We start from the raw sequence: 18,953 nt of genomic DNA, 5'->3' as shown, positions 1-18,953 counted from the left end.
TTTTATTTGTCAAAATTTATGTTCCAAAATAAATAACGAGACGCAATTTGATTTAAAGAATTTTATTATTACAGAGAACAATTCAATGTATAACAAGAAGATTACCCTTTATTTGCTTTGTTTTTTTCAAAATTGAAACAATGAGTTAATTTTCGGATAAATAATAACAGAAGTATTACGCCGTTAGTGGTAGCCATGAGTGATCCTCTATCTTCAAGAAACTTTGCGGTCGGGAAGAGCATTACGGGTTCGAATAGTGGCATTGGTCGTGCAACTAAAAAGGTTAGGAGGAGGATAGAAATACCACTGGACACAGATGATCCGACAATGGATGTGAATGGTCAGAAGGTTGAAGATGAGAGAGTTAATAAGATTTCGTATAAGTCTATGTTGATGGGGACTCCACTAGATGCCACTTCACCGAATAGGATGGAGGAGGAATTTAATCTTCAGGATGGAGTTGTGGTCACGGAATTGGTTGGGGGAATTCCGTTGATTACCTTTTTTCATCATGTTCATCAGTCCAACGAGAGAAAGATGGCAAGGACCATCATTCTCAAACTCCTGGGCAGGAAGATTGGTTTTAATACTCTTCTTACACTACACCAAAACAGACTTTCACTGGCGTTTCTAGCGGCGTTTGGATAAAAAAAACTCCGCTAAAGATCAATCATTAGCGGCGCTAAACGGAAAACGCCGCTGAAAATAAGCATTAGCGGCGTTTTTCAGAAAGCGCCGCAAAAAACCTAAGCCCAACGACGCCGTTTTCTGAGCATTCAGGGATTTAGCGGCGTTTTTGAGGAAGCGCCGCTAATGTTCAGGGCTTTAGCGGCGTTTTTGAGAAAGCGCCGCAAAAAACCTAAGCCCAACGACGCCATTTTCTGAGCATTCGGGGATTTAGCGGCATTTTTGAGGAAGCGCCGCCAAAAACGCCGCAAAAAAAACCTAAGCTCAACGACGCCGTTTTCTGAGCATTCGGGATTTAGCGGCGTTTTTGAGAAAGCGCCGCAAAAAAACCTAAGCCCAATGACGTCGTTTTCTGAGCATTCGGGGATTTAGCGGCGTTTTTGAGGAAGCGTCGCTAATGCACAGGGCTTTAGTGGCGTTTTTGAGAAAGCGCCGCAAAAAACCTAAGCCCAATGACGCCGTTTTCTAAGCATTCGGGGATTTAGCGGCAATTTTGAGAAAGTGCCGCAAAAAAACCTAAGCCCAACAACACCGTTTTCTGACCATTCGGGGATTTAGCGGTGTTTTTGAGAAAGCACCGCAAGAAAACCTAAGCCCAACAACACTGTTTTCTGATCTTTTTGGGGATTTAGCGGCGTTTTTAAGAAAGCGTCGCTAATGCTCAGGGCTTTAGCGGCGTTTTTGACAATGCGCCGCAAAAAAACCTAAGCCCAACGACGTCGTTTTCTGACCTTTCGGGGATTTAGCAGCGTTTTTAAGAAAGCGCCGCTAATGCTCAGGGCTTTAGCGGCGTTTTTGGTAGAGCGCCGCTAAAAGACATAAGCCCAACGACGTCGTTTTCTGACCTTTCGGAGGATTTAGCGGCGTTTTTAATACAGCGCCACTAATGCTTTGGGATCCCAAAAACGCCGCAAAAAAATTATTTGTCTATTTATTATTTAATTGATTTATTTATATTAATTATAATTAGAAGTTTTCATTTAAGTTACCATTAAGCTGTTAAAATCGATGCCGGCCATATGGCTTTCTCAAAACCCTTAAACCCTAAAAACATAATCCTTAAAACCCTAAACCCCTAAAAATTTCATATGGATATTGATGTACATGTATATACACATATATATTAATGTAAAAGCTTATATATGCTTATAAAAAATTGTGGAAGCAGTACTTAATATTAATTAAAAAAATTTGGGGTTTAGAGTTTAAGAGGTTTAAGGGCTATAGTTTAAGGGGTTTTATAGTTTAAGGTTTACTGTTTAGTATAATTTTAAGTTTATGGTTTAGGGTTTGTTATATTGGGTTTGGGATTTAGTGTTTTAAAGTTTGTTGTTTGGAGTTTAGTTTTTATAGTCAGAGTCTTAGTGTTTAATTATGGTTTTAAGGGTTAGGGTATTAGGGTTTAAGGGTTAGGGATTTTGATAAAAATATAAAAAATAAAGTTATTTTAGGGTTTAAACAAGCAATAAGATTATTTTTAATTACTTTTAATTGTAACTTATAATATAAATTTATGGTTTAAAGTTTAGGGTGTTAGGGTCTATCATATTAGAGTTTAGGGTTTAATGTTTAGTATTTTAGGTTCAGTGATTAGTGTTTGTTATTTGGATTTGGGGTTTATGGTTTAGGGTCTGGGTTTAGGGTTTAGTTTTTTATAGTTAGTGTATTACTGTTTATGGCTCTAAGGGTTTAAGGTTAATAAAAAATGACAAAAATTAAATTTATTTTTGTGTTAATGCATTAGTGGCGTTTTAGTAAAAAATGTCACAAATATGTCATAGTATGCAAAACAATGACGTTTTATTTTGTGTTCCTAGTGGCGTTTATAAAAAAACGCCGCAAATTTGTTTCAGAAATGGCAAAACATTGCGTTTTAATCTGTGTTCTTAGTGGCGTTTTCTACCAAACGCCGCAAAAGGATAGAAATTAGTGGCGCTTTTTTAAAATGCGCCGCAAAATTTGTGCCTGATACTGCAAAACGTTACGTTTTGATGCAAAATTTTAGTGGTGTTTTTTGTAAAACGCCGCAAAACGACTATACTTTAGTGGCGCTTCAGCAAAAATTGCCACAAATAGGTTTTAATAGTTTATACTTTAGTGGCGCTTCAGCAGAAATCGCCACAAATAGGTTTTAATAGTTTCCGAAATGGTGTCGTTTTTTCCTATGCTTTTAGTGGCGCTTATTAAGAAACGCCACAAAATTTAATAAAACTAACCTAAATGATGTCATTTTATTAACCCCGAATTTCCTTTAGTTTTCCCCATGTCTGATTTCCCCGACTTCATTCCCCCAATTTCCTATCTGCGTTTCCCCTAAATTTCCCTAGGTTATTCTTCCACAAATTATTTTCCCCAATTCTGAAACTTCCAATCCCTTTGTGATCCAAACCCCTAATTTCCCAAATCCCTTTATTTCTTATGGGGTTCATCCATGCTACGCCTTCCATTTTCTCCCAAATTCAAACTTTTTCCTTTCATAATTTAAGCTCCCAATCAGCCGCAAAGCTCGATTCTTTAACAAAAAGGTGTTGGAACTGCGTCGCATACAAAACTGGAACAACGCCGTTACTCTATTCTGATTCCTGTAAGAGCATTCGACCCATTGCTTTATGCATTGATTACTGTCAGATTTTTGAGGTGTAAGTGTTCTTCCTTTTTTTCCCGCTAGTATAGAATTTTAATTTACCGGTTTTTGTTCCGTAATTGCTTTTTATTAATTAGCACAAAAAAAAGTATGAAATTGAGGTTGACGGTTTAGAAGGGAAGTACGAGGTTTGGCAGAGGAAATTGCATCCTGACCTTGTTCTCAAAATCCACCAGGTTCAAAATCCCCCAACTTAACCCTCGTCTATTTTTATTTTTCTAAAAATTTTATAATTCTTAAACTATTTATTTCTTAAAATTTTACATATATATGAAAGTAGAGATAACTGCCTTTACAATAAGAACTGTTGATTTTAAATTTTTGTAATAATTAAATTATCATTAGATTAAATCCTAATTGTATCATTTTGGTGCCTTATATGCTATTATATAGTTGAAGGCACTGTTTATTTGTTATTGTTATTTCTCATTTAAGAGGATGCATCATTGAATTAACCATTTTCTCTTGATACCTTTGGTAGTCCAAAACAACAAATGAAATTTAACATGTGTAGGTGTAGTATATCATAAAACTAGAGCCATTCGAATGTCTATAGTTTTAGTTAATGGAATTATTATTGAAGTTGCGTTGTTGATGCAATCGAACTAACGAAAACAAATACTATTTTGGTTCATATGCTAAAACCAAAGTTTTATCTTAGTAGTTTTCTACCCTTAGATTTGACTAAGTTACTGCTTCCTGCTCCTCCTGCAACTATTGGTTCAACTGAAGCTGCCATTTAATCTTCGAATTAATATTTGGTAGTGATATTGATAAAGTTTTTATATTTGGTTCAACTGAATTAAAAATATTTGGTCCTAATCTTATAATCTTACATCTGTTCTAGGTACTATCGAGCACCTGAATTAATATTTGGTGCAACTGAATACACCACAAACATTGACATCTGGTCTGCTGGCCGTGTTTTGGATCAAAAAATCATAGATTTAGATTTCAGAGTTCTGTATTTGACGGTACTGAAGAGTTTAGAAAAGCTCCTTCGCAGAGCAGTGGATCTGAAATCTTGTTCATGTTGGAAGATATAAATTTTAATTATGGGAAGATGAACCAACCACCAAACACGCAAAGAAATAGAAGATCAAATGTTGAAGCTGATAATGACTCTGATGAAGAGGATGATCCTAATGAGGCGGAATTGTGAAAAAAAAGAAGTATTTTTTTTAAGTTGTCTTATTGGGAGCATCACATTTTACGACACAATTTTAATGTTATGCACATTGAGAAAAATGTCTGCGAGAACATTGTCGGTACAATTTTAAATGTCGACAGAAAATTAAAAGACAATCTTCAGAGTCGACTTGATTTAGTCCACATGGGAATTCGGCCTGATCTTCATCCCAATCCACTTTCGAATGGGAAATATCGGTTGCCGCCTTCTATTTTTTCAATGTCGAAGACGGAGAAAGAAGTGTTCAGCATGGTGTTGAAGGATTTAAAGGTTCCAGATGCATATGCATCAAAGATATCTCGATGTGTTAGTGTTAAAGATCGAAGACTACATTCGCTAAAATCACATGACTACCACATCTTGATGCAAGATTTACTGCCAGTTTCTCTATGATGTTGTATGTCGAAGAAGGTAACGTCTTGTATAATGAAAGCCATTTGTGGCAAAGTTTTGGATGTTCAAGAACTTCAGAAGGTACAGGATCGAGCTGCTTTGACTTTATTCAACTTGGAGAAAATCTTCCCACATTCCTTCTTCACTATTATGGTTCACTTGATAATCCATCTCCCGCATGAAGCAATTCTCGGCGGACCCATTTTCTACCGATAGATGTATCCCATAGAAAGGTGTTAATTTATTTTTAAAATTTTTCTTCATTCACCTATAGTTGTTTTAGTTACAACTTTTGATAATTTGTATATCGTGTTTAGGTTCCTATCCAAATTGAAGTCTTATTGCCGCAACAAGCGTTATCCAGAAGGATCGATTGCTGAAGGCTACTTGACAGAAAAATGTATGACCTTCTGTTCAAGATATTTGGAAGGTGTTGAAATAAGGTTGGACAGACCAAGTAGAAATGTTAGACTCACGGATCATAACTTTGCCGATACTTATCTGTTCCAAAGTTTTGGAGAACCAATCGGCAAAGTTGATATTGTAGAATTAGATGATTTATCGTGCATACAAGCACATCGATATGTTCTGTTTCACCACGAATCAATGGAACCATTACGGAAGTAAGTTGTAGAAATTTGATAATTACGCATAAATCCAAAATTGTTTATCTTCTAACAAAGTGAACCTTTTTTTAACATAGTGAGTACAAACAAATATTGAGATCTCGTTCGCGCTCCCGAAGAACACAACATCGAGATATCAGTAAGTTGTTCACAGAAACTTTTCATTAATGGTTAAGCCAAACGGTATGCAATTGGAGCTTCATTGACAAATAATAATGTTTTCTCATAACATTTTTAATTACTCAGTTTACTTTCCATTCAATAAGTTTGGAGTGGGAAGAACGTCAATGACGAAGTTAAATGGCTTTCCTAAGGTCCAAATCGAGTGGTTAAAAGATATAGTGCGTTCCTCATCAACGGATTCAGATTTCATACAAAATATCGTGAGAGATTGAGGAGAACGCAAAATTGTGGAATAGTTGTTAATTCCTCAATTACAAGTTATGCTAGTGCTAGGGACAATAATCATGTCGAGGTAAATGGGAATATTTCGGACTTCTTACTGACATAATTGAGTTAGATTACTATAGCAAATAGAAAGTTTTCTTATTTCAAGGTGATTGGTCCGATGTTAATACTGCTCGTGGAATTAAGCAAGATCAATTTGGTTTTACAATGGTGAACTTCGCTCGATTGATTCACACAGGACAACAACTGATAGATGAGCCGTATGTATTCTCATCTCAAGTCAAACAAGTTTTTTACTCAAAAGATCCAACCGATGAGGGTTGGTACGTTGTACTCCGTAACATCCCTAGAGACTTGTTTGACATGGGCAGTAGAAGTAGAGATAACATCGACGACAGATCAGAAACTTTGCCCTTTCTGGAACAAAACTTAAATGAAAATATCCCTAGTACTAGTACGCAATTTCAATGGGTTCGCCAAGATACGGATGAAGATATTTACGAATAATGATGTAGTAAGAATATACGATTGTTTAATTATATGTAATATCATAATTTAAATCTTGGTCTTATTATATATTTCAACTATTTTATATGTGTTGTTATTATTGTAATTAGTTACTAAGTTTTCAACTATTTTATATGTATTGCAGAAAAAATGCCTAGAAGAAAAATGCAAAATGTAAGCATTGTTCAAAATGCTCCAAACTCGACAGAAACAAATAGTGAACAACAGACAGCTATTGGATCTTCGAATGTTTCGATTGCACCTGAGGATCCTACTGAAGTTCAAAGTAATTTTATATTTAATTTACATGCGTGTTGACTTCTAATTGATTTATTTTTCAAATCATTATATTATAATATACCATTTTTCAGCTGAAAATGGTGGGACGCGCAGAGGTCGAGGACGTACGCTACTTAGAGATCCAGTCGAGCGTGTAGAAGTATGCAGAAACAGTTTTGGTCAGCCTGTTAGAACAGAAGCTCGACTTTTAGCAGGATACTTGGGCATTTTAGCACGAAATGCGAATATGTTGCCTATCAACTACGAGTCATGGCATCAAATGCCCGATAGTAACAAAAACCAAGCCCTCGATAATATTAAGGTAACAAAACATTAATGTCATTTGTAACACATGGAAATTAGTTTCATTTATATTTACTTTCTTAACTTGTGTTTTTTGTAGACAATGTTTGCTTTAGAGGTCTCGGATACCTATGTAAGAAGGCATTGGGAAAAAGATGGAAAGACCATAAAAGTACTTTAAAGAGAGATTATTATAAGACAAAAACAACCCTCGATGAGAAATTGCAAAATGTCTCGCCGGGTATGCTGAGGTACCAATGGTAAGATGCAGTTAGATTTTGGCATTCGAAGAAATGCGAGGTATGACGTACTTCTAAACTCTTGTAATTATTTTGGTTTATTGTATTTACTATTGACGTACTAATAATTTCATAACGTAGGATCATGAACGAGTTGGAAAAAGCAGCAGGCAAAAAAAGAAATTCACTCACACAGCCGGGTCGAAAAGTTTTGCTTGTGTAGCTGAGGCCGAGGTATTTTTAATTTTTTAATACTGTCAAATATGTATTACTTTTCATTAAATAATATTTTTACTACTATACTGTAGGAACTGTCGTCCGGTCAAAAAGTTGGACGCCTTCAACTTTTTAAGATTACACATAGGAAGAAAGATGGATCTCCTATGACTCCTGAAGCTGCAGAAATTATGGTACGTTTACTTAATACAATTTTCTAATAGTTTAATTCATTGCTTGTAATGCGACTATTGTTATGTTGCATTTGTTTTTTTAATATATATTGCGTTCCTAACTTTGTAATTTATTTATTAGGAAAAACTAAAGGATAAAAAGGCAGAGTACGAAGCGATTGCTTCTAGTGATTGTTATGTTCATCTTGAAGACATTGATAATCGGATTATTACTGAAGTTTCGGGTCCTGAAAGGTATGGTCGGGTTCGATTTCAAGGATCTTTTCTTAGCCCAACTCAATATTTTGGATCCAGCTCGCAGCAATACATGGCTTCGGGAAGTCAGGCTCAAGCTGAAGTTCAGAGGTTAAAAGACCAGATGGCTCAGATGCAAGCGACCACAGTTGAGGTTCAAAGGAAATATGAAGAACTCCAGCTACAACTTAAAGCAGAGGCGGCAACGAGGGAAGCAAAGGCTATAGCGAGAGAAGCAGAGTTTAAAAAGAAATATGAAGAACTCCAGCTACAACGTAAACCAGATGTGGCATCGAGAGAAGCAGACGCTGCAGCGAAGGAAGCAGAGCAGAGCAGAAAGTACGATGAACTCCAACAGCAACTTCAGAATATGATGAAAATGTTTCACCAGTCCCAACCTCTGCCATCATAGTGTATTGTATAAATATTTTTATCATTTTAACTTTTAACATTTTTGTGAAAGTAATATGAATTATATTTTATTTATTGATATTAATATTATATTATTCATTTAATTTAAAATATTATATAAATTTATTACTTTTGGCTGGTTTAGATTTGGTTGCTTTTGATTTGTTGCTACAGGAGGGCTGAAAAAATATAAATTTTTATTTTACAAAATTCCCAAAATTAGTGGCGTTTTTAGAAAAAGCGCCGCTAAAAGCAACCAAACAACACAAATGTCGCTAAAAGAACATGACATTTAGTGGCGTTTGCGGAAGAAGCGCCGCTAAAGAACATGATCTTTAGCGGCGTTTGTGGAAAAAGCGCCGCTAAGGAACATGATCTTTAGCGGCGTTTGTGGAAAAAGCACCGCTAAAGAACATGATCTTTAGCGGCGTTTGTTGAGAAAGAGCCGCTAAAGAACATGACCTTTAGCGGCTTTTTTAGGAAAACGCCGCTAAACACCCTGACCTTTAGCGGCGTTTATTTATAAACGCCACAAATGTTAGCGGCGTTGTCAATAGCGGCATTTTTTGCGGCGCTTTCACTTTTAGTGGCGCTAAAAAGCGCCGCTAAAGGCCTGAAAAAACACCGCTAAAAACCTGTTTTGGTATAGTGTTAATAAAGGTGACTGTTAGAATTGAGTGACCCGAATCCTTATTAAAATAAAACACGATGGTAAAATAAAATAAAAGTAAAATCTATATAGAACTACACTTCTTTTATTTTATTTTAGAATAATATTTTTCAACCTTGTTACACTTCATCTATTTGATATTGATTAGAATAAGGTGTTTCAACCTTACTGCACTCCTTCTATTAGAATATGGTTTTACAAGCCTATAAATAGGTACAGTCTACTCCTCTTGTAATCATTCGAAATCGACATAGTGAATTATCTTATCCTATTCCCGTTGTTTTTCCTAAAAGGGATTCCACTTAAAAATCTATATTCTTTATTATTCTTTCTTTGTTCTTTGCGATACATTGTCATTATCGATAAACTATTTTTCACAGTGACAACACTATGGAATCCCAGAAATCATATGCAGCTTATTGACTTAGAAAATGACTACTATCTAGTCAATTTCCAAGATGAGGGAGATTTTAATAAAGTATTGGTTGGGAGGACCTTGGGTGATTTTTTGTCAACATTTGGTCGTACGACCATGGTCGCTGGATTTTTCAATGTCGGACAATGAAGTGGATGTTCAAGTAATGTGGATTAGGTTACCTGGTCTGCCGAAAAGCTACTACTCAAATTTCTTACGTCGTGCTATTAGCTAAGCCAGAGGGCCAATGGTCAAGCTTGATGTTCATACGAGTAGTTAGGGGTGAGCAAAACTCAATTTGATTCGAAAAACTGAAAACAAATTCGAATTTTGAGTTAATCAAATCGAGTTGTTCGAATTGTTTGAGTCAACTCGAGTAAGTAATTCGAGTTTCGAGTTCAAATCAAGTTGAATTTTACAATTCGAATAACTCGATTAATTCGAATAACAAATTGGTGTAAATACCCTTTTGGTCCCTATCAAGTTTGAAAATGAGCAAATTGATCTCTCTCTCTAAACAAAAAATTACAAAATAATTCAAAATAATTTTAAAATTAAAAATATTTATAGAAATTTCAAATTTATATATTTTTAAATTTTTAAAATATATATAAAGAAAGTTAAAAAATAAAAAAATTTCTAGAATAATAATTTGGGGAACTAAATAAGTTAATTAATTATTTAAGTTTATTATACTAAAATATTTTTTTATTATTTTGCTTTGAAAAAGTTATCAAATATATATAGTTTGGAATTTATGTTCTCTAATATGGAATTAATTATACTATAACAAGATTTTAATTTGAGATGTTTAATTTTTTTAATTTAATTCAAATAATTTCACTGATTCGACTTGACTCAAATTTGATTTCACTCGACTCGATTTGAAAAATTTTCAAATCAAGTTAGGATGATAAAATAGGACTCATCAACTCGATTAACTCAAAATTGTTTCACTCGATTCGATCAAATGCTTATCCCCTACAAGTAGTGGAAGCCAAGGACGTTTCGCTAGGTTGGCGATATGTGTGGACTTAAGGAAACCACTGTGTCAAAACTCAAGATCAGTGATCGTATTTAGAGAATCGAATATGAGTCACTTCCGATTGTCTGCTTTAAATGTGGGATTTATGGCCACAATACAGATTTGTGCGCGAGAAACAAAAGCAACTCATCGGAGAGGTGTTGGTAGGGGAGAACCGGTGGTCGAAAAAAAGGGTCCTCAATGGTGTGCGGAAGAGGAACCATATGGGCCATGGATTCTTGTGAAGCATTTACAAAGAGGGACGGTTCAGAGTACAGGAATAGTGAGAAATGATGTTTCTGGCAAAAGGGCTCATGGTTTTCAGCTTTGGCGGTGGATTCGAGTGAATCTAATCCCAAAATTAACGTCGTGGATGGAGAAAGCCAGCCTAATCAAATCAAAAGGCGTGATTTAGGGAAGAACCATATCACAAAGGTCGGGAAATTTGGGCAAAATGAAACATATTTGGGGATGAAGGGGACGACTAAATCTAATGGTAAAGGGATTATGATTAGAGGTAAACCTAGAGTTGGTCCAAAAGTATTACGACCCACTAATACCAATATTGGGTCAACTGCTAAGAATGAGGGAAATGGGTTTGATGATGCCTCTGGAATGGGCCCACTTGTCCCAACTGTTAGGATAAAGGTTTCATTTTTTTGCTTGTAACTTTCCAGTCGAAATTGGACAAAAACAAACATGGGGCAGTTCGGGTGGTTGAGAGTGGATAGTACGATGCTATAAAAGGGAAAGAAAAAAGTGTGTTTCAATTTAGAGAGTCAAGTATTGGGTACTCAAACCCAGATTTGCAAACTTTTGAGGATGGTAACGTTAATGGAAGAAATCATCAGATCACGAGCTGGGAGGTTCTGTGAATCACATGGTGTAGTTATCGCCGACATTGAAGGGTATTGTGCGGGAACACGATGCTGATCTTCCGGCGAATGTGTTGCTTTTGGATGTGGAAGTTATGGATGATGATGATATTGGTAATAATGAGATTAGTTGTTAAGTTTGTTTGTACAACTTGTGTTGGCTTGTTCGTGTTTTCTATTGTTATTTCGTTTATGAATTTAAAACCTTTTTTGGAATTACCAAGGAATAAGGCATCCCCTTTTCCATAATTTCATGGCTTAGTATAGGAGAGAGTTTTGCTCAGATGTAATGTGTTTTTTAAGACACGGATCAGTGGTATTCGGGCGAATGGAATTATTGCAAAACTTAGGTTTGCAAATTCGTTAAGAATTGAAGCAATGGGGTTTTCTGGGAGGATTTTGATTCTTTGGAGTGATAATGTCTCCATTGATATTCTGGATTTGCATCCACAGGTGATTCTTATGAGGGTGAGAAACACACAAGGACCCTCTAAGTTTTTGTGCTCAGCAGTGTATGCTAGCTTACAACCAACAATGCGACGGAAGTTATAGTAGTATTTTGATTTTCTTGCTAAAACTATTGGGGAATCGTGGGTTATAGAAAGAGATTTTAATTTGATTCTGGAGCTTTCGGAATGGGCATGTGGTGCAGCAAGCGTAAGAAATTAATGTAATGGTTTTCAGAATTTCCTATTTGATAATGGTCTTCACGACTTAGGTTTCTGCGGGCCTCGATTCACCTAGAATAGAGCCAATCTTTCACAACGTTTGGATAGGGCTATATGTAGTTTGGGTTGGTGTGCTTTTGCGTCGAATTGCTCAGTAAGTAATTTACATCATCTGAAGTCAGATCATTGACCGATTTTGGTTTCCCTCAATCCGTTGCAAAGCAAAGGTACTAGACCTTTTCGTTGTTTGGCTAATTGGTTGCTTCATGCGGAGTTTAAGGGTCTTGTAAGTAGTAGTTGGAAAAATGATATGAATGTGTTCACTAACTTACAGCATTTCCAAAAAGAGGTGCAAGAATGGAATAAGCGTGTTCTCTAAAATATTTTTGTCCATAAGCGGAGGTTGATTTTGAAACTTGAGCATATACAATGAATTTTGGAATTCAGAGACTCAGAAAGACTTTGAGACCGTGAGTTAGAATTATGGCAAAAGATTAAGGATGTTTTAAAACATGAAGAGTTGTTATGGTTTCAAAAATCAAGAACGGAATGGCTTACAAGTGGTGATAGAAATACAAGGTATTTTCATAGTCGTATTATGGCTAGCGGAAAAAAAAAAAAAAAGGTTGAAGGTCTTAAAGTTAAAAATGAGGAATGGTGTTTTGATGCGGAGCTCCTTCAACAACATGTGGTGGATTTTTTTTAAGGATCCTTATTCTATGGATTATTCAATAAGTGGAGTCTACCCTTATCGAAGAAGGTTCCCTTCAATTTTGTTAACCGAGAAAGTTAATCTATTATCAAGAATCGGTGATGAGGAAGCAAGACAGTTTCTGCAATGGCCCCATGGAAAGCACTAGGAGTCGATGGTTTTCATGCCAAATTTTATCAGCCACAATAGGATATACTCGACATTTCGGTTTGTTGTATGGTGAGGCAAGTTTTAGAGGGGCGTTAGTTGAACCCATGGCTTAAAAGAACTTTATTGATTCTTCTACCAAAAGTTCAAAGTCAGAAAAGAATTATGCAATTTCAGTCAACAAGCTTGCGTACGATATTATATAAGGTAGTTACGAATGTAATGATTAACAAATTAAGGTTGATGATGGGAAAGCTTGTTAAGTAGAGTCAAGCAACCTTTATTCCTGGTAGAAGTATATCGGATAACATTGCAATTGCACAAGAGGCTGTTCATTCTATGCGGAGTTTCAAAGGTAGAGAGATAAGAATGACTTTAAAGATTGATCTAGAAAAAGCTTATAATATGACCAGATGGGATTTTTTTGGAGGACACGCTGGTTAAAGTAAGCCTATTGTGTTTGTTGATCACGATGATTTTAAATTGTGTGTCATCGTCATCCCTTCAGGTTCTTTGGGATAGTGTGGTTACATAACCTTTTCGGTCATCCCGTGGTATACGAAAAGGGGATCTTTAGGCGAAGTTGCCAACCAAATGGTAAAATATGCCCCTAATGATGTCTCAAGATTACTCTACTTTGAAGAGCTCCCAAGTTCAATGCGTGGTTTATTGTTAGGGGATAGAAATAGTTCTTCAATTCTTTAGTCTATGCTTAATATTGTAATCACGTAAAATTATTATTTCTAATTTTCGAATTTCACTTCATAACTTAAATCAGATTTGACCCTTAAAAGATCAAAATTTAATTTCATTCTTGTCTTCTAACAGTTGGACTCTAACAAAATTTATCTAATTCCTTTTATAGCAAATTTTGCATTTATTGCATAACACAAAATAATAACGAAATATTCATAATATTACAAATCAAAATCGCAAAAATATGTTTATTGTTATACAAATCTATTAAAATGTATGTCACAACAATAAGTTGAATAGTCAAAATTTCTAAAAAACCTTCCATTTTGACAAAACCTATAATAAAAAACTGACAAAATCCTATTACATAATAAACGAATTGATCAGAACTAGATTAGCTGACAACATATTAACCCTAGCTATATGAACTCAATCATCAATTATGCTCAAACTTTTCATTAGCCACAATTATGCTTTCTTAAGTGAATATGCAACAATCATAATAAAAAAACTAATATAATAATCATCCATGCAAAACAGACTTCAAAATGATAGTTTAAAGGAGGTGAAATTGCAAAATCCAATTTAAATTTGTATTTTTTTCACTTTAATCTTTAAATTTTTTTACTTTTATTAATAATGCTATAGACAAAAATTCAAATAAGATCAAATTTAATTAAAATTATCTGTTAATTTACAGTTAATATTTTTATCCAATGTGGCATGTCACCTCAATTGATGAATTTGTTGATATGACATGACACGCTAACAATTATGTTGTAATTTTTAGATTAAATTTTATTTTTAATAAAATTATTAAAATTTTAAATTTTAAAATTATTTAAAATTAAAAATTATGGAAAAATAAAAAAATAGAATGCTTTCCAATATTAGAGGTGTACAAAACTTCGATTAATCAAATTTAACTAAACTGAATCAATTAAAAATTCAATTTAATTGGTTTTCTGGTTTATTCGATATAGTTAATTGGTTTCGGTGGTTTATTCTTTTGGCTTTTGTTTTAAATTTTCAAAACATAGAAATAGAATAAACTGATTAATTTTAATTAATAAATCTTATACCCACGCTCATATCTAAACCCAAATACCAAATAAGTAATATCCCATACAAAACCCAAACCAACTAGACTAAAATATAAATCTAATTATTCAAATAATGAATTCAAAAATTTAAATTACAAACCATAAATTACAATTAAATTAACCAATGCTTTTCAAAAAGTATCGAACTGTTTGGTAAACAGCATTTTTTAGTTGATTTGGGCACAAATGAAGGATTGGGTAGTAAAACCCCTAATTGTAGTGTTTGGTGAATGAAGGTTTGCAATAGCTTATTGAGCTAAAACCTCCAAAACAGAAAATGCAGGGATGACCAACTTTTTTCAACAATTGATTGGGAATGAGATATGTGGAATGGCATATCTGCCCATGCTTACTCAAAAATTACTCCTTTTGCCACATGCTCTCAAACCTAATAAGGGTGCCAAGATATCAGTAGCCTCCATTCTCCTATTTTCACTTTCACCTCTACAGTCCAAAGTAAATCTAAAAAAAACTCCACCGTGAATCTACAAAAATCAACGTTGCTGTGGGAAATTTTTAATTGAGCCCATTCATCCTTGAATATTTATGTACTCTTAATTTATTTTTAATTTACTTGTGTAAATGATTTCTTATGTGTAACAGCCCAATTTTCAGTGGTATCGAAAACAGTGGTTCGAGACCACTAAATCTGACGACCGAGTTTGAAAATTTTAATATTTAATTATTATTTATGAGTCAAGTATGACTTTAGGAAACTTTTAAATTAGTAAATTTGTGATTTAAAAGAATTTATTAGGTCAATTAGGTTAAAAACAAGGAATCGAGACCTCGATTTCATAAACCTAATTAATTAAAAAGGACTAAATTGAAAAGGTGCAAAACTTGTTAAAATGATTAAATAGCTTAAGTGGTAAGTAAGGGAGGACCAAAAAGGCAATTATACATTTTAATAAGGCTGAAACAGTTTGTGCAGAGAAAAAAAATCTTGAAATTTTATGACTTAGGGGCAAAATGGTCATTTGGGAAATTAAAGTAAAAATAAAAATAAGTGACCAAATTGAATCTAGACATTTCTTCATCAATCTTCAGCCAAAAAAAGCCATAGGAGGTCCTACAAAAGTTGGTTTTTCATATTGTTACTACATGTGAGTTCAATTCTTGCTCTTTTCTTGAAATTTTTGTGTTTTTGAGACTTTTACAATTAGGTCCAACTATTTAATTCATTAGTTTTTTATTTCATGGGTGATTTTTGAAAGTAACCATTGATGAGTGCTGGAATTTTATGATGAATTAATATGGATTCGAAGCTTTAATTTTATTATATGGTGAATTTATCAAGTGATTTCAATAGAAATTGATTATTAAGACCAAATTATGAAAAATTGAATCTTAGGGTTTAGTATTAAATTGTGTTTATCAAAAGTTATGTAATAGCTTCAAATATTTAGATAAAGTGTTAATTGAGAAAAATTAGCTTATTTGGTGGGAAAATTGATAAGGGACTAAATGGTAAAAATTGTAAAAGTTGGGATAAATGTGTAATTTCAAAATTGAAGGGTATAAATTGTGAAGTGAATTAAAATTGAATTAGATGCTAATGAATGAATAATTTTATATTATAAATCAAGAACCGGAAGAAAATCGTGAAAAAAAAAAGGAAATTAGCTGAATAGTCCCTAAATTACAACAAATTCTACAAATTGGTCCAGGTATTAAAATTTTAATACTAATTCAATTTTACTAATGTCTAGAATTTTAATACTAACTCAATGACACTCCGTATTCATATATCGAAATTTTAATACTTTGGAGGTGAAAGTGAAAATGGGAGAATGGAGATTATTGATATCCTGGCACCCTTATCAAGTTTGATAGCATGTGGCAAAAGGAGTATTTTTTGAGTAAACATGGTCAGATATGTCATTCCACATATCTCATTCCCAATCAATTGTTGAAAAAAGTTGGTCATCCCATCGTTTTCTGTTTTGGAGGTTTTAGCTTAGTAAGCTTTTGCAAACCTTTATTCACCAAACACTACAATTAGGGGTTTTACTACCCAATCTTTCATTTGTGCTCAAATCAACTAAAAAATGCTCAAAATTATGTTTACCAAACAGTTCGATACTTTTTGAAAAGCATTGGTTAATTTAATTGTAATTTATGGTTTGTAATTTAAATTTTTGAATTCACTATTTGAATAATTAGATTTATATTTTTGTCTAGTTGGTTTGGGTTTTGTATGGAATATTACTTATTTGGTATTTGGGTTTAGATATGAGCGTGGGTATAAGATTTATTAATTAAAATTAATCATTTTATTCTATTTATTTATTTTGAAATTTAAAACCAACTTAGTATATGAATACAGAGTGTCATTGAGTTAGTATTAAAATTCTAGACCAACTTAGTATATGAATACGAGTGTCATGGAGTTAGTATTAAAATTTTGTTAGAAAATTTTAACGTTTTAAATTGAAAAAGGTGCAAAACTTGTTAAAATGATTAAATAGCTTAAGTGGTAAGTAATGGAGGACAAAAAAGGCAATTACATATTTTTAGAAGGCTAAAACAGTTTGTGCAGAGAAAAAAAAATCTTGAAATTTTATGAATTAAGGGCAAAATGGTCATTTGGGAAATTAAAGTAAAAATAAAAATAAGTGACCAAATTGAATCTAGACATTTCTTCTTCAATATTTTGCCAAAAATAGCCATAGGAGGTCCTCCAAAAGCTGGTTTTTCATATTTTACTACATGTGAGTTCAATTCTTGCTCTTTTTTTGATTTTTTTTTGTTTTTGAGACTTTTACAATTAGGTCCAACTATTTAATTCATTAGTTTTTTATTTCATGGGTGATTTTGAAAGTTACCATTGATGAGTGCTGGAATTTTATGATGAACTAATATGGATTTGAAGCTTTAATTTTATTATATGGTGACTTTATCAAGTGATTTCAGAGAAATTGATTATTAGGACCAAATTATGAAAAGATTGAATCTTAGGGTTTAGTATTAAATTTTTTATAAAAAGTTATGTAATAGCTTAGAACATTTAGATAAACTGTTAATTGAGAAAAATTAGCTTATTTGGTGGGAAAATTTATAAGGGACTAAATTGTAAAAACTATAAAAGTTGGGGTAAATGTGTAATTCCAAAATTGAAGGGTATAAATTGTGAAGTGAATTAGAATTGAATTAAATGCTAATGAATGAATAATTTTATATAATATATCAAGAACCCAAAGAAAATCGTTAAAAAAGGGAAATTAGCTAAATAGCCCTGAATTGCAACAAATTCTACAAATTGGTCCAAGTAAGTTCATATGGTTGAACTTTCATGATTAATTGTTAATTTAGGAATTATATAATGTATTATTTCAAGTTTTTTTATTGAAATATGATTATTGTAAATATATGAAAATTGAATTGAAAAGTTCAAATTAAGTGGAACGCAGGATTGAGTACGATCGTTCCGTGACACAAGATGAATTGACAGATAAGACCATGGTTGGACCATGGAAATGTTTGAATGTAAGACCATATTTGGGCTATGGTATTTTTAATGAAAAGACCATAACTGGGTTATGGCACCTTGAACGTAAGACCATGGTTGGACCATGGCAGTAAATGTATACGTGTAAGACCATAGTTGGGCTATGGCATCTTGATAATAAGACCATAACTATGGCATTATGAGTGTAAGACCATGGCATGGCCATGGCAATTGTGTAAGACCATAGTTGGACTATGGCATCAAGAAAAAGATGTATTCAAATCTGTAAGACGTTCTCTAATTTGGCAAGGATTGGTAAGTATTACATGGATCAATGTGAAAGAAATTAAATAGTTATTGATATTGAGCTTAATTATGTGAATTCATCAATCGAAGTTGTGGTTCGCAAGAAATGTTGTGAAATGCTTAATCTAAATAAATTATTTAGTATGTTCGGTAAGATTTATATTTAAGGCCTATGAACTTACTAAGCTTCATTAAGCTTACTCGTGTTGTTTAATATTCTTTGTAGATAGTGTGAGGTTGGAGGATCGGATCAACACATCAAGCCACACTATCCAGATTAATCTAGTAGTTTTTACAATGTAAATTTTGGTTTATATGGCATTTATAGGGTTGGTTTAACAAATGAAATAGATTGAAATATAGTTATGAATCTTAAATGTTTAATGGTAAGTAGATAGTAATAGTACTTGATAAATTTATGTATGGAGTTAAATAGGTAAGTATAAGTAAACGAAGTGTTGGTGATGTTATGACATATTGAGAATGTGTTTTGGTTTGTTTTAATTGTTTGGTTGAGATATTGGTATATGAGAGTGTTGTATGCAGGTTGATATCT

General features: G+C 33.4%; 1 long non-coding RNA gene across 1 annotated transcript; it reads left to right on the top strand.

The window, feature by feature from the left end:
- The first annotated feature begins 7,429 nt into the window (after positions 1-7,429).
- On the top strand, positions 7,430-7,835 carry LOC128039800 (uncharacterized). Its single transcript, XR_008194450.1, has 3 exons — positions 7,430-7,509; positions 7,584-7,685; positions 7,807-7,835. It is a non-coding gene; the product is annotated as an uncharacterized LOC128039800 (long non-coding RNA).
- Positions 7,836-18,953: the final 11,118 nt, after the last annotated feature.

The sequence above is a fragment of the Gossypium raimondii genome, chromosome 1 (assembly GCF_025698545.1).
Source record: "Gossypium raimondii isolate GPD5lz chromosome 1, ASM2569854v1, whole genome shotgun sequence".
In the NCBI taxonomy this organism is placed as follows: Eukaryota; Viridiplantae; Streptophyta; class Magnoliopsida; order Malvales; family Malvaceae; genus Gossypium; species Gossypium raimondii.
The sequence above is the reverse complement of the archived record's forward strand: the minus strand, read 5'-3'. Positions and strand labels throughout refer to the sequence as shown.